The 17017-nt window shown below is 43.0% G+C and overlaps 1 pseudogene; it reads right to left on the bottom strand.

The window, feature by feature from the left end:
* Positions 1–12069: 12069 nt before the first annotated feature.
* Positions 12070–14881, bottom strand: LOC139835815 (uncharacterized; annotated as a pseudogene).
* Positions 14882–17017: the final 2136 nt, after the last annotated feature.

Here is a 17017-nt window from a genome sequence, read left to right as displayed (position 1 = left end):
TTTCACTAGAGGAACCTGATAATGTTGTCGATGAAGAAGGGGATGCCTTGGGCATCCCCAAGCTTAGACGCTTGAGTCTTCTTGAAATATGCAGGGGTGAACCACCGGGGCATCCCCAAGCTTAGATCTTTCACTCTCCTTGATCATATTGTATCATCTCCCTCTCTTGATCCTTGAAAACTTCCTCCACACCAAACTCAAAACAACTCATTAGAGGGTTAGTGCACAATTAAAATTTACATGTTCAGAGGTGACACAATCATTCTTAACACTTCTGGACATTGCCCAAAGCTACTAAAAGCCAATGGAATCGAAAAATCCATCAAGCATAGCAAAAGTGGCAATGCGAAATAAAAGGCAGAATCTGTCAAAACAGAACAGTCCGTAAAGACGAATTTTAAAGAGGCACCAGACTTGCTCAAATGAAAATTCTCAAATTTAATTAAAGTTGCGTACATATATGAGGATAACTCACGTAAATTGGCATAATTTTCTGAGTTACCTACAGAGAATTAGGCCCAGATTCGTGACAGCAAGAAATCTGTTTCTGCGCAGTAATCCAAATCTAGTATGAACCTTACTATCAAAGACTTTACTTGGCACAACAATGCAAAAAAACTAAGATAATGAGAGGTTGCTACAGTAGTAACAACTTACAAGACACAAATATAAAATAAAAGCACTGTAGCAAAATAAACACATGGGTTATCTCCCAAGAAGTTCTTTCTTTATAGCCATTAAGATGGGCTCAGCAGTTTTAATGATGCACTCGCAAGAAATAGTATTTGAAGCAAAAAGAGAGCATCAAGAGGCAAATTCAAAACACATTTAAGTCTAACCCACTTCCTATGCAAAGGAATCTTGTACACAAATGAATTCATGAAGAACAAAGTGACAAGCATAAGAGGATAAAACACGAGTAACTTCAAGATTCTCAACATAAAGAAGGGAAACTTAATATTATTAAGATGCATATAACCATGTTTCCCTCTCTCATAATAACTTTCAGTAGCATCATTGATGAAATCCACAATATACCCATCACTTAAAACATTCTTATCATGGTTCATATGCATAGAAGTATCATTAATTTTGGCATAAGATGAGTTCTTCTCATTAATAGTAATTGGAGCAAGATTATTATCAAGAATTTGAACATGGTAAACAAGTTGCATATTAAGGGAATTGTTTTTGGTAATCCAATCATGACTATGACATGTTTCATAAGGATAGTTATAACCTATATCATAGCATTCTTTATAATAATCATCAAAGGCCGGAGGCACAGTGTCATCATAAGAAATAGAATAGTTATCTTTCACAGTCGATTTATCTGTGACCATACCATCATTGTTATTAGAAGGAGATGTATAAAACACATAATGATCAGTAGCAAAAGGATTTTCAAACACCTCTTCCCCAAGCTTAGAGCTTTCTATATCATTATGGGAGGAAGCATGGATAGCACTGATACTATGGCAATTATTATCATCATCATTTTCAGAATTAGTTTCCCAGAGATTTGCAATATCAAAAGTAGTGTGCTCATTCAAATCATGATCACTAATGTATGTAAAGGGCATAGGAAGATCATTGTATTCAGATTCATTATCATAATAATCATTAGGAGCAACATACTTACGGTTACCTAGTGTTATCTCATTCACGCGGGGATATGCCGTTACCTCTTTCTCTTTATTCTCCTTCTTCTTCTTCTTCTTCTTCTTCTTCTTCTTCTTCTTCTTCTTCTTCTTCTTCTTTGTTCCCTTCTTCTTTGTTCCCTTCTTCTTCTTCTTCTTCTCTTCCTTCTCCTCGTTCCCTTCTTTAAGAGGAAGAGGCTTGAAGGGTGGCTTGTCCGCATAACCTGATTTACTTTCAGAAACAATAGAAGAAACTTGGGAGGATTCCCCCTTTTCATTAATTAGTTCAAAACACACAGCGGTCCTATCATATTTTGGCAAGGTGTCATCTTCTAAAATATTTTGTATGTAAGTATTTGTATGGCTATTATCAATGCAATAAGAAAAACACCCATGCAGGACGTCATCAATATCAAGATCACTCATATGTAACAAAGACATTTTTCTTGAGAGCTCTTCACACCACAAAAATAAAGTAAGTTCATCATGCTGATTAGGAGTAATTTCATCATCACAATACCAATTTGTAGCACTCATGGGGTTCAAATTATCATTGGAGGAGCATTGAAAATTAAAATGACCCACTCCATGGCAAAGTTCACAAATAAAAGGATAGAGGGCACACACTTTTTTACCAAGATCATCTAGAGCCCTAAACCACTTTCTAGTTTTTTCATTAATATGATGGATACAATATTCATCTTTGATTTGATTAATTCCACAAGGTCTATGCATTCCACAAAAATTAACATGCTTATAGGAAATAGCATTCTTAGGAGTTTGAGCATGCTTATTGCAATCATTAACAACAATTTCATTCTTCATGCAAGCCTCTTTAAAAGGTTCATGATACTTATCAAAATTCTTCTTAGGCAATTCAAAATGAGAAGCAAAGGCTTTATAAAGATTTGCAGCAACTTGAGAGTTAAGACCATAAGTAGCACTCATATCTCGAAAATTTATCAGTATCCATAAAAGCTTCAATGCATTCATAATCATAATTTATACCTGACTCTTCACCTTTGTTGTTCTCCCATCCTTCAGCGTTCTCCTCAATCCGATCAAGAAGATCCCACCTAGCTTCAACCTCCTTGCTTGTGAAAAATCCCTCCGAACAGGCATCCAGATAGTCCTTGTGTTGTCCTGAAAGCCTCGCATAAAAATTGTTAACAATAACATTACGGGGGAGCTCATGAATGGGACATTTGAGCATTAGTGACTTCAATCTCCCCCACGCTTGAGAAATACTCTCTCCATCACGAGGATAAAAGTTATAAATATAATTCCTATCAATATGCACTTCATAAGGAGGATAAAATTTAGAGTAAAAGAGAGATACAATTTCCTCCCAACCAAGAGAATGACTATTCTTCAACAATTTATACCAATGCACCGCTTTACCGGGACAAATAAACAGAGAGAATAGCTTCTTCCTCACTTCATCCATAGAGATACCTGCACACTTGAATAACCCGCATAATTCATGCAAAAACAGTAAATGATCTCCAGGATGGACAGTTCCATCCCCTTCATAGCGGTTATCAATAACACGTTCAATAATTTTCATGGGTATCTTGAAAGCAGTGCTTGCAGTTGGTGGATTTAAAATATCACAAGCATCATTAGAGTTATCGCATATGGGAGATAAAGCATTATCAGAACAAATTTTCTCCCCTAAAGATGGGAAGCTAAAAAGATCACAGAAACTAGCTTCCCCAAGCTTAGACTTATCCATAGCATTAGCAGTGATTGCGTTCATACCAATAACATTGCTACTAGCATGCAAATGAGGTTCCATAGGTTCTTTAATTTTCGCATCACACAATTCATGTCTTAACTTAGGAAATAAATTAAAAAGCTCATAGTTGTATTCCATTATGCCTAACTAGTGTAAAACAAGAAACAAAAAGATGCAATTGCAGGATCTAAAGGAAATAGCTTCGAGTACTTACAAAGGCGGAAAATAGCTTAGTAGCTGCGATCCGGAGTGTGAGTACCTTTTACCTTTCCTCCCCGGCAACGGCGCCAGAAAAGTGCTTGATGTCTACGGGTGCTTCTATTCTTGTAGACAGTGTTGGGCCTCCAAGAGCAGAGGTTTGTAGAACATCAGCAAGTTTCCCTTAAGTGGATCACCCAAGGTTTATCGATCTCAGGGAGGAAGAGGTCAAAGATATCCCTCTCAAGCAACCCTGCAATCACGATACAATAAGTCTCTTGTGTCCCCAACACACCTAATACACTTGTCAGATGTATAGGTGCACTAGTTCGGCGAAGAGATAGTGAGATGCAAGTAATATGGATGAGTATGAGTGGTAATAGCAATCTGAATAAAATATGGCAGCGAGTAAACATGCAACAAAACAGTAAACAAACGGAGATTCGATGCTTGGAAGCAAGGCCTAGGGATCCTGCTTTCACTAGTGGACACTCTCAACAATGATCACATAATAGGACTACTCTACACCCTCTTGTTGGATGATGAACACCACTAATTGTGTAGGATTACACGAACCCTCAATGCTAGAGTTAACAAGCTCCACAATATTCGATATTCATATTTAAATAACCTTAGAGTGCAAGATAGATCAACACAATTACACCGAGAACTAACATAGCATGCACACTGTCATCATCACACTATGAAGGAGGCATAGATCACATCAATACTATCATAGCAATAGTTAACTTCATAATCTACAAAAGATTACAATCATAACCTACGCCAAGTACTACACGATGCACACACTGTCATCATTACACCGTGCAGCAGGAATAGAGTACTTTAATAACATCACTAGAGTAGCACATAGATGATATTCAACTAGATCACAAAGAGAGAGAGATGAACCACATAGCTACAGCGGAGCCCTCAGCCCCGGGGGTGAATTACTCCCTCCTCATCATGGAGACAGCGATGGCGGTGAAGATGGTGGTGGAGACGGCGGTGGAGATGACTCCGGGGGCAATTCCCCGTCCCGGCGGCGTGCCGGAACAGAGACTTCTGTCCCCCGAATTGGAGTTTCGCGATGGTGGCGGCTCTGGAAGGTTTTCTCTGGTTTCGTCGAACGGGCTCGAGGATTTAGGTCAGGGACGACTAAATAGGCGAAGAGGCGGAGTCGGAGGGGCCACAGGGGGCCCACACACTAGGGGGCGCCCCCCCCCTTGGCCGCGCAGCCCTGTGGGGTGGGGCCCCCTGGCTCCCCTCTGGCCCTTCTTCGGTGCTCTGGAAGCTTCCGGGAATTCTAAGATCTTCGGTGTTGATTTCGTCCGATTCCGAGAATATTTCCTTACTAGGATTTCTGAAACCAAAAACAGCAGAAAACAGCAACTGGCCCTTCGGCATCTCGTCAATAGGTTAGTTCCGGAAAACGCATAAAAACGATATAAAGTGTGCATAAAACATGTATATATCATCAATAATGTGGCATGGAACATAAGAAATTATCGATACGTCGGAGACGTATCACATCTGCACCCCTTCCAGTATTAAGTTGCAAACAACAGACAATTGCATTAAGTATGGTGCGTAATGTAATCAACACAAATATCCTTAGACAAAGCATTGATGTTTTATCCCTAGTGGCAACAGCACATCCACAACCTTAGAACTTTCTGTCACTGTCCCAGATTCAATGGAGGCATGAACCCACTATCGAGCATAAATACTCCCTCTTGGAGTTACAAGTATCAACTTGGCTAGAGCCTCTACTAGCAACGGAGAGCATGCAAGAACATAAACAACACATATATGATAGATTGATAATCAACTCGACATAGTATTCCATATTCATCGGATCCCAACAAACACAACATGTAGCATTACAAATAGATGATTTTGATCATGATAGGCAGCTCACAAGATCTAACATGATAGCACAATGAGGAGAAGACAACCATCTAGCTACTGTTATGGACCCATAGTCCAAGGATGAACTACTCACACATCAGTCCGGAGGCGATCATGGTGATGAAGAGTCCTCCGGGAGATGATTCCTCTCTCCGGCAGGGTGCCGGAGGCGATCTCCTGAATCCCCCGAGATGGGATTGGCGGCGGCTGCGTCTCTGGAAGGTTTTCCGTATCGTGGCTCTCGGTACAGGGGTTTTCGCGACGGAGGCTATAAGTAGGCGGAAGGGTAGGGTTGGAGGAGTCACGAGGGGCCCACACACTAGGGTGGCGCGGGCCCCTCCTTGGCCGCGCCGCCTTGGTGTGTCGCCACCTAGTGGCCCCACTTCGTATCCCCTTCGGTCTTCTGGAAGCTCCGTGGAAAAATAAGACTCTGGGCGTTGATTTCGTCCAATTCCGAGAATATTTCCTTTGTAGGATTTCTGAAACCAAAAACAGCAGAAAACAACAACTAGCTCTTCGGCATCTCGTCAATAGGTTAGTGCCGGAAAATGCATAATAATGACATAAAGTGTGTATAAAACATGTGAGTATCATCATAAAAGTAGCATGGAACATAAGAAATTATAGATACGTTTGAGACGTATCAACCACCCGAAGGCAACTAGCAAACTTTTGTGAGCACCACGTCTTTGTCTCTATGGTGGAACCACTCAAAGTTAATGGTGCGCTTGAAGATCCCGATTGGTTAATTGCAATGAAAGAGGAACTCAACAACTTCAAGAGGAATGATGTGTGGACTCTCATGAAGCGACCCGATCATTGCCGCAGTGTTATCGGCACCAAATGGGTCTTCAAGAACAAGCAAGATGAACATGGCATCGTCATCCGCAACAAAGCAAGATTGGTGGCACAAGGCTATTCTCAAGTTGAAGGCGTGGATTTTGGTGAAACCTTTGCACCCGTTGCAAGGCTTGAGTCCATCCGTATCCTTTTGGCCCTTGCCTCTCATCATGGCTTCAATTTGCAACAAATGGATGTCAAGAGTGCTTTTCTTAATGGTCCTTTACACGAGGAGGTATATGTGAAGCAACCCCCGGGATTCGAGGACCCCCATTTCCCGGACCATGTCTTCAAGCTCAAAAAGTCCCTATATGGACTCAAACAAGCTCCTAGAGCTTGGTATGAGCATCTAAAGGAGTTGCTTGTAGACTGTGGTTTCGAAGTGTGGAAAATCGATCCCACTCTTTTTACTAAGAAAGTCCATGGGGAGCTTTTCGTATGCCAACTCTATGTAGATGACATCATATTTGGCTCGACTAACACAAAATTCAATGATGAGTTTGCTATGTTGATGACAAATAGGTTTGAAATGTCAATGATGGGTGAACTCAAGTACTTCCTTGGGTTCGAGATCAAGCAAATGCGACAAGGCACCTTCATCAATCAAGCAAAGTACCTCCAAGACATGCTCAAGCGCTCCGATATGAAGGACGCCAAAGGCATTGGAACCCCGATGCATCTCAAGTGTCAACTCTCCCTTGACGAGACCGGCAAGGCGGTGGATCCCAAGCTCTACCGTTCGATGATAGGTTCACTTCTTTACCTTTGTGCCTCTCGGTATGTGTGCACGGTTTCAAGCAAGCTTGAAGGAAAGCCACATTGTGGTGGTCAAAAGTATCTTTCGATATTTAGTTGATACCCCACACTTCGGACTATGGTACCCAAGGGACACGGACTTTTCTTTGGTTGGTTTCACCGACTCCGATTGGGCGGGCGACAAGGTTGATAGGAAGTCTACATCAGGAGCTTGTCACTTTCTTGGAAGATCCTTGGTGTGTTGGTCCTCGAATAAGCAAAATTATGTCTCCGTCTCCACCGCGGAAGCCGAGTATGTTGCCGCGGCAAGTAGTTGTGCTCAAATCTTGTGGATGAGGCAAACCTTGCGGGATTATGGACTCGAGTATAGCAAGGTGCCTCTTTTGTGTGACAATGAGAGTGCAATCAAGATCGCCTACAATCCGGTTCTTCATGGCAAGACGAAGCACATTGAGATAAGGAACCACTTCATTCGGGATCACATTGCTCGCGGAGATATTGTACTATCCTTCATTGGTACCAAGGAGAAATTGGAGGACATCTTCACGAAGCCCTTGGATGAGAAGCATTTCATTGAGTTGAGGCATGAGCTAAATATCATTGATCCATCGAACTTTGCTTGACCGTCGTGCGCACATACCACTTCTAAACTATATATCTAGATGAAAGGTACACATGAACATAGGGGGGAGTGCGGTTTAAACTTATTGAGCTATCCCTCCCCCCATAATGCATAAATAAATCCAAAACATATGCTATTTGTCAATCAAGTGAATAATGAGCTTCATGTTGAGTTGTAGTCGTGAGTCCTAGATACATCTACGCGACCTCACACTACTACACTCTTACACGGTGGCTTCGGCCACCAACCTCCTCCTTGAGGAGTTTTTCGGTTCTTCGTGTTTCTTTGTGACTTTCCTTTTGTTCTTCTTCTTTGCTATCTTTTTCGTCATGTTTTTAGAGAACCTCATTCAAGTTTGTTTTCCCTTTTGGTTTTTGCAAGCTTGGTTGCATGTTCTCTTTCTCCATCCTTATAGTTTCCTTACCCTCCTTTTTGGTGTTCCGATGCCAAAGGGGGAGAAGTTCCTATTCGGATGGGGACTTTCGTTGTTTGTAGCATTTTGGTCCTCGTTGCTTATCTTTTCTTGTGGCTACATCAACTCTATGGAGGCATCTTACGGTGAGTTTGGGTATTCTCAAGGCTATGGTATAATAACTTCACCCAAATCTCCTTGCATGATCTTGTGTTGCCTCCATATTGTGCATATGCTATTTGAACATGTCAAGTATACTTGTTGCATATGTGCTTGGTTTGCAAAATCTAAGGGGAGTTATGTCTCTAAGACATGTGCATTTGTATTAAAATACATATTCAAAATATGCACATGTTTAGGGGGAGCTTCGTCGAGCTCTTGCAAATCTATATATCTCATCATAATATCATATGCCTTTGCAAAGTCTTGTGTTGTCATCAAACACCAAAAAGGGGGATATTGAAAGAGCAAAGTCTAAACCCCGGGTTTTGTGTGTTTGATGACAACACTTGAAGATTCTCACCGTGTGCTTTGAGTATCATTGTTAGATTTGCAAGTGCACGGTGACCTCGCTGGAGACGTCAAGATCAGAGGACTGAAGCATAGTTTATAGGTTTTCTATTTTGTGTGTGTATCGCGAGGTGACATGGTTGGAGAGAAAAAGGGGAGAAAAACAGTTTTTGTCAGGCCGGTACTACCGGTACCAGTAGCGGTAGTACCGCTACCCCTACTGGTACCGCCCCAAGTACCGCTCTGAAGTTCTGCGCTCATTTTGACCCACAGTACAAGCTACGGTACCTCTGCGGTACCTGGAGCGGTAGTACCGCTTGCAAGCGGTAGTACCGCCCATGGTACCGCTCAAGTACCGTAACTAGTTACGACAGTACCGCTTCGGTACCGCTGTGGTACCGCTTTGAGTCCAGTAAGGTTTGGATCCCATTGCGGTACCTCGAGCGGTACCACGAGCGGTAGTACCGCTCTATGTCCATGTGGACAAGATCTGTGGGATTTCGAACTCAGAGAGGTAGTACCGCTTACCCAAAGCGGTAGTACTGCTTAGGCAAAAACTGGACATAACGGTTGGATTTGGGAGGGCCTATTTAAACGGCCCTTCTTCCCCAACTCATTTTTACCTCTCCTCTCTCTCTCTCCTCCATTGTTGCTGAGTTTAAACCTTGAGGATCTCCCCAACCATCCAACCAATCTTGCCCAAATTTTGAGGAGTGGTGGAGGAGACCCCGATATATAGTTCTACCAAGAGAGATTTCACCAATACTTGCTACTCCTTAGTGGATCTTGGTGTTAGGGTTCCTATGGTGGGATCTTGGAGAAAGTGCACCTATGGAGGCTAGCTTGGTGTTGTGCTAGCTCCATAGGTTGTTGGGAGCCTCCGTGTGGTGTGGAGCTCGCCCCAACCTTATGAAGGAATCACCGCCTCGACCGGTGTCATAGTGGAGAAGAAGGAGCCCCTTTGTGGAGCTCTCTCGAGGAAGAAGGTGAGGCCTTCCTTCGTGGTGTGGCCGCCTAGCCTCTTGTGTGAGGCTAGCACCTCCTCAACGCAGATGTACTCTCTTTTGTGAGAGAAACTGCGGGAAACAAACCTCGCCTCGTCTCCACGCCATCCGGTTGTCCCGCTCCTTACTCTTACTATCTTGCTTGTTGCACTTGTCCTAGGATCATTGTAGGAACACCGACACCATTAAAGGATTCACCTTTACCTTCCGCACCGCTAAAATTGAAAAAGACTAAAACTTGACGTAGTGTCCATTCACCCCCCCTCTTGTTCGCTACGATCCATTCAATTGGATATGGTAGTATTATCTATGATGTTTCGTTTTCTTTCATGAAAGCTCAACTGGAAGGAATGAAGATGTTAAGAGTGCTAGGGCTAGAGGATGGGTGACCAAATTGAAAAGTTTGACTATGAGTGTAATTTAACCAAAGATTAAGTGCAGTTAGAGTTAAAATGATCCATGTGAGAGATTAAATTAATTTTTGTCTTAATAATTCCAGCGAAAATTGCTAAACGGCCGTTAGTTCTATGCCGACGGCTTTGCCTTTGGCACAAGATGATGGCAAATGGGCTTGTGTCGAGGCCATATTGTGCCGACGGCGAGATGGCTCTCGACACCTTGACCGGTTCCCGTAGTGATGCTTCTCTAGTCACCAACTTTAGCTTCTCCGCGCCTTCCTAGGAATTTCCTCTTCCTTGGATTGTCGCTAATATTTTACTAGGATTTATCGTACTAGATGCAGATGTGTACTTCGCCGTGCCGCGTGCATGGCATTATTGCATGGCCTGTTTAGTGTGGCACACGAGTTGGTTTTAGTTTGTTGTGTAGAAAGTGAAACCTCTACGGTACCATTGGCACGAATACACTGAAGGTCTAAAGAAGATATAGGAATAAATCACAGAGCGTCTAGGGATATTCTCACAAGTAGCATTCATAGATGCATGTGATGCTCATAGGCGTAGAAAGTGAAGCATTTACATATACCAAAAACTTCAATCGAAGCATACTGAACATGTCTATATACCATAGGTGCCATATATAGGGCTCGTTTACAGGATTTGCTGCAAACATATCCTTAATACTCCCTCCATTTTTTAAAAGAGGGCGCACCTCCAGTTCCCATTTTTTTCAGAATTGAGGCGCCTGCATTAATTACTAACGATTAATTCTCTGTTTCCTTTCTCCTTCCGTTGTGTGCATGCAAGTGGGAACGTAGTAGAGATTTGTGGAGGTGTGAAAAGGGATGAGTTGCATGCAAACTGTTGGGCTCTTTTTTCCACCGTGTCCTCTTCCGTTCATGTATAAAGGGATGAGCCATTCGTTCCTCTTCTTTGAGCCAACGAGCAAGAAGCCAACATGGAGAAGCCAAGAGATGTTGAGGAGGTGCACTGCAAGGCGGAGGACGAGGAGGGCAAGGTGTCGGGCGAGCACGGCAAGGTGGATGGCCTCCACGGTGAGTTTGATGGCGTCGACGGCGAGGTGGACCCTTCTGATGGCGTCGACGGCGAGGTGGAGGCTTCTGATGACGAGGTGGAGCTGACAGAAGGCCAAGTGGAAGAATTGGAGGACGAATTCCAGAGGGTCTACACAACCATTGAAGATCTGTTTCAGAAAATAGATGCTGCAACTAATCTCTCAGCTGGTCATTCAAGGATATCGGCGAGGGCACGGTACATCCGCACAAGTAATCTCGCAATGCGACGGAGGGCGACGTTCCAATCTTCATGTGATGCATGCATGTTCCCTCCAATGTGCCGTAAGTGTGGTGTCCGTGGCGATTCTTCGATATTCCGTTGCCTTGCTTGCTCTATGCCGGTTCCTATGGACGTGCTACCTTGTGAGATGTGTGCAAATCCACTCCTCTATGACGACTACTGGTGCAAGGATTGCTCAACTACTATCGGAGTAGGTGAAGACGGTGTGTGCTCCCGTTGCGGTCGCAACACCACTGCACTTGCCGAAGAAGACAATGAATTCGTGCCTGAAACCGAGTTCAATTAGGGTTCAAGTTGGGGAAGAGAAAGACATCACCTGATCTTGGATGTGAACTATGGAATGAATTTATTTGCCTTTTATGTACTGTCGCAATGGATTATGTTCATGTTGATCATATGGAATGAATTTATTTGCCCTTTATGTACTGTCGCAATGGATTGTGTTCATGCTGAGGAAGAAACAGAGAAGTTCATCAACATGTACAGAGAAGTTCATAACCATTAACAGAGAAGTTCATAAGCAATTAACATGTAATATAACATTGCATAAGAAGTTCAGCAGCATGTACAGAGAAGTTCATAACCATTAACAGAGAAGTTCAGAAGCAATTAACAGAGAAGTTCAGCTCAATTGCCATTACAAGTCATGTTGAGTTCAAGTGCCCAATTTCCATTACAATTCATCTTGAGTTCAAGTGTTGAATTGCCTGCTCAACATACTCTCTATCCATTGTCAAACGAACCGGGAGAAGCCCTTTTCTCTCTAGTGCTTTTTTCTTCAAGTGAGGAACCTCATAGTGGATAGACCCCTTATGCTTGATGATTTCTCTCAAGCATGATTGATGAGTCAACCAGATCCTGTTAAGCTTTTGATGGGGATACTCAGCTAGGGATTGATTAACCTATGACACATGAGAAAATCTTATTATGTAAGCATGATTAGTTCATGTGTTTGTATGACAATCTTAGTATGTAGGAATTAGAATAAGTGTGATAGATGGAATACCTTTTCGACAATCTCGGGTAGGGTCTTCGGCATCTTTCTGTGGAACATTGCTTGAATTGAGGCAAACCATCCAAGATCTAAAATGTTTGTGTCTGGAGAATTAGGTGGTTGGTATATCATCCTAATATCCCAACCACCTCTAGCAGCCTCTTGCAAAAAAACTGGATCATCTGGCTTTATATGTGTTTTAGCATTGTCCTGCTGCACATAGATGGTACTCCATCTATCACTCTCCGGCCACTTCTCCTTTATAGCTGGCAGGACATATTTCACTAAATATTCTCTACTTTTCTCTCTGTCCACTTTATCTGCGGGCTTCAGCTCCCATGCCCCCCTCAACCTACGGATGTACAAACAAATATGGTCAAACATAGGAGAAAGTACATCATAATATGCACATAGTTCATAAGCAATTCACTTCAAAGAACTTCATAAGCATGTACAAAGAAGTACCAACCTATTGTGACTCTTCTTTTGAGCTTGCACCCACTCTGTGTAAGCCCATACCCCAATCTTGCCATCAAACACGCAATTGCCTTGTGCATCATAACGAGGTCTAGCCATTGCGGACAAGAACATAATTTTTTGAATGTGATTTTTATGTTTACACTCTCGATGTGGTGCTTCCTCTCTATGACTCAAGTACATGTTCTGTGTCTTGCGCGTACGGTAAAACCATTTTTCATCGATATGAACGACGTCCATATCAGCCCTAAATGTGGGATTAATACCACCTAGAGCTGTTATGCTACATCGCTCAAGATGCATAAGCGCATACTCCAGACGAGCTCTCTGGTTTGCATCCGTCAAGGTGGGCTTCAACTCACTTGTTATTCGTCGAATTTCCTTCGTCTTCAACCTATCATTGACATGTACATATAAATAAAAGAATGTTGACATCAACAAATTTTACATCAAGTCAAAATTATTAGTCTCACCTACGCCAAACAGTGGTTGTAGAGAGGTTCAAATGTCCAGCAACTTGTTGTAATGTTGTTCTCTCTCTAGGTGGGATGGCCTCCAATGCATCTAAGTCCAAATTTATCTTCTTCCTTCCTGATTTGAGCTTCCTATTGTTTTTAACCCCTGTAATGCCGCCACCTTTTTTAGCTTCCTGCCATACCCTTTGCACTACTCTCCTAGGACACTCACAAGCTATTGCAACGGCTTTTGACACCCCATGCTTCAACCTACTACCAGTTCCATTACGGGCTACGATCTCAGCATATATGTGTCTCTTGTCATTTGTATTGTACTGCTGTCTGGTCTCCTTGTTTGACATAGCATCTGAATGCATTGCACAAATAATTAGAGAAGAAATACACACGTCCTCAAATCGAAGTTAAATAAGAATGATGGGAAAATTGCTTACTCAAATCGATTGGTTCTTTTTGGGTGTGCACTTGCTCTTGACTTGGAGGGTATTCATCGGCATGAGCAAAATTTGGGTTGTATCCCTCCCCTCTATAGCCAATTGTACCATCATTTCCACCAATACCTTGTAATAACAGATAAATGAAGCATATGAAACATAAGTTTATAGTTTCCTTCTCGCTGATTGCTTTATATGTTCACAAGGCCGAACCTGTGGTGTTCTCTCCATTCATCATGATCTGCCCGTTGTGTCCACCAACACCGATTGTAGTTCCTTACAACACGAGTACATGATTACAGATTGAAACTACAAAAATAATGCTTGATGATGAACTAAGAAAACAACTTTGCAAAAAATGCTTGATTACATGATTATACGAGTACATGCTTACAGATTGTGCATGATTACATGATTACACGAGTACATGATTACAGATTGTGCTGCATGTGACAAGCAAAGCAAAAAATTCTTGATGATCGTCTGCCTAAATTCTTACAACTACAGAAATAAATAGATGTTACAGAAACAAGTTGAGTAGCTTAAGGAGAGAAGTTCATTAGCTTACAAATAGAAGTTCATTAACTTACAGAAAGAAGTTCAAAACAATATCAGATCAGCATGGGCAAATAACAGAAACAGAAGGACATCCGAAACTTGGTGATCTACTTCACGACATGATCATTCAGAAAAAACAGCAAATACCTTGTCGCTGATTGCCACCGACGCCCGTACTGAACGTGTTTCCCAGGGACTCGCTGCCGCCGCCGCCAAACGATATCCCGCCGCCACCGCCAAAGGAGATCCCGCCGCTGCCATTAGCCAGACTAAAACCCCACGAAAGAAGATCGTGCGTTGCTCGCACTGCCACTCCCGCCGCCGATGAACGCCGCCCAGTTAGACGAACCGGCCTCATTAGGTGCCGGAGGGCGAGATGGACGGGAAAGTCCGACGCGGCGCCGTGGGATGTTGGATGGACCCGCTGCCACCGGCTCGAAGGCAGCCGTGCCAATGGAGAAGGAGGGCACCGGTCCGCGTCCTGTCAGACCTAGAGGTGGAAGTCCTCCTGGCGCCGGCGATCTGGGTTGGAAGGCCACTCGTGAAAGACCACGCAGGCCAAGAGGAGGAGGAGGCCGGCGATCATCTCCTGGCGCCATTGGAACGAGGAGGAGAGAGGTTGGGCGCCGTCTGCTCGACTGCCAATCTCCGTAGGTATAAAAGGAGCAGAAATCGCGCCTCTAATTTCTGTTGGAATTTCAATTTCGTAGCGGGGATCATCGGCGGGAGGATTTGAGGCGAAATTTTCGTCAGCAATTCGCGCGACGAAGAAGGAAAGCGCGCGGGGGAGAAAGAAACTCGATATTTTGGAGGCGAAAATTTGGTCTCCACCAATGCATGCCATACTTTGCAATTCTGCATGCGATAACTGCTTATTCATTGGCCGTGGGGGTTACTAGGCGTTTTCTTTCCTCTTCGTTAGGCATGTCTCCTTAATTAGCGAACTGATTTTCCTCTCCCACGCTAACGGAAATCATCCAATCGCCAAGTACCTTGGTCCCAGAGATATTTGAGCTGCGCCTTCTATACAAAAATGGAGGGAGTACAAACAATGTACTCCCTCCTTCACAGTTTATTAGGCGCGCGCGTACCCCTAGGTCATCAATTTAACCTATATAATTTAAATTATATAATACAAAAATTATATCATTAGAAAATAGAACATCTGAACTTTCTAATGATATAATTTTTATAACATATAACTAATGCTAACTTGATCAAACTTGCAACCTAGGGGTACGCGCGTGCCTTATAAACTGTGAGAGAGGGAGTAGTAAACTTGGCCATATTACTTATCAGTGGGCGCCACTACAGTTTTAGCCAGTCTGATAGCGCACTTAGTACCCATCTTTATGGAAAAAACTTACACGGAGCAACGATAACACATGGCGTACTTACACAGGAGTTGGACAAAGCATTACGACATAGAAAGCAATAGCTTGTCCATTTATCACCATAACCAAAAATATGATTTAAGTTCATCAGAGGGCATTGCTCTGAATAGGCGAATTATTGAAGATGGACACTTCCATTTGCCACATATCCAACGCCAGGAGAAGATCAGGATGTCGTCTTTAGCCATTCCGTTCACCTCGGTGAAGGGTCACCAGAGGCATCCGTCTGTGTTGCCAAGCATGATGTTCTGCGAGAAGACGCATGATGAAACCTGTGATCTCTTTCTGGTCATTGGTTCTATGGTTCTCATCGCAACTGACAAAGAAGGGGAAAAGATCTCCTACAACAGAAAACAAATCCTAGAAACCAACAATAAAATCTACGAAAATAAATCTAAAGACAAAATGTCTGCCAGGTGGATGGCCAAAAACAGAAGCAACAACATGATTTAGCGCATAGGTTGGTGTGCTCGACTGAGAAGAAGGCAGAACCATAGTCTCGGTGCTTGATGGAGAAGAATGCATGATGGCCTACAAAAGATTTAACACCTTAACCATGGAACTAAAACCCTACATCGACCATCACGAATCTCCCCTATGTTAAGCATGAAAAAGGGTTGCATATAACCTAAATCAGTCAAATAGTACATGATTCCGTCCTATGGTAAGCAATAAAAGGGTTGCATCTAACCTCAATAAGTAAATCAGTACAGATCTACACACATCTAGCATGCTTACAAATCAAATCTACCACATGCAGTGTTAAAGCTTTCTTACAAACACCTAGAGAGGATTCTGTAGGGTAAGATGGAGAAGGCACGCCGACGATGATCGTTGTAGAGCTCGTGGTCAAATCCAATGAAAAAGCTCGTACCATGACCATGGATCAATAAACACTCGAATGGGGTGAAATGGTGGATCTAGAAGTTGGCGGTGAGTCGGTGACCGAAACTCTGCTGTCGCATTTTCGATGCATCGCTTGAGCTCGCATCATCTCTGCCATTTGCAGCGGCTCGTACGCGTCGTTGTCAAAAATGCACGCGGTGAGGGTGGCTCCCTGAAAACAGCCGGTTCAGGGTGTTCGATGGGGCCTGACCCTGAGGTGCTTTGAGGGGGTACGGGCCACCATGTTAAAGCCTTGAAAGGTTGGGGCGTGAAAATCTCTTAAAAACAGTTTCGTTAATTTCCACTCAACTAAAAATTAATTTAGTTATTAGTCGACTCCTAAACCACAAGATTGCATCGTGATTAGTGCTAGCCTTCAGTTGCAAAGGTGATACCTGAATTTTTTAGTTGCAACTGAGGTTGAGATTTAAGTATTTACACATGAATGACATCACA

Source organism: Lolium perenne, chromosome 2 (assembly GCF_019359855.2).
Source record: "Lolium perenne isolate Kyuss_39 chromosome 2, Kyuss_2.0, whole genome shotgun sequence".
Taxonomy (NCBI): Eukaryota; Viridiplantae; Streptophyta; class Magnoliopsida; order Poales; family Poaceae; genus Lolium; species Lolium perenne.
Note: the sequence above shows the minus strand (reverse complement) of the source record. Positions and strands in the feature narration are given on the sequence as shown.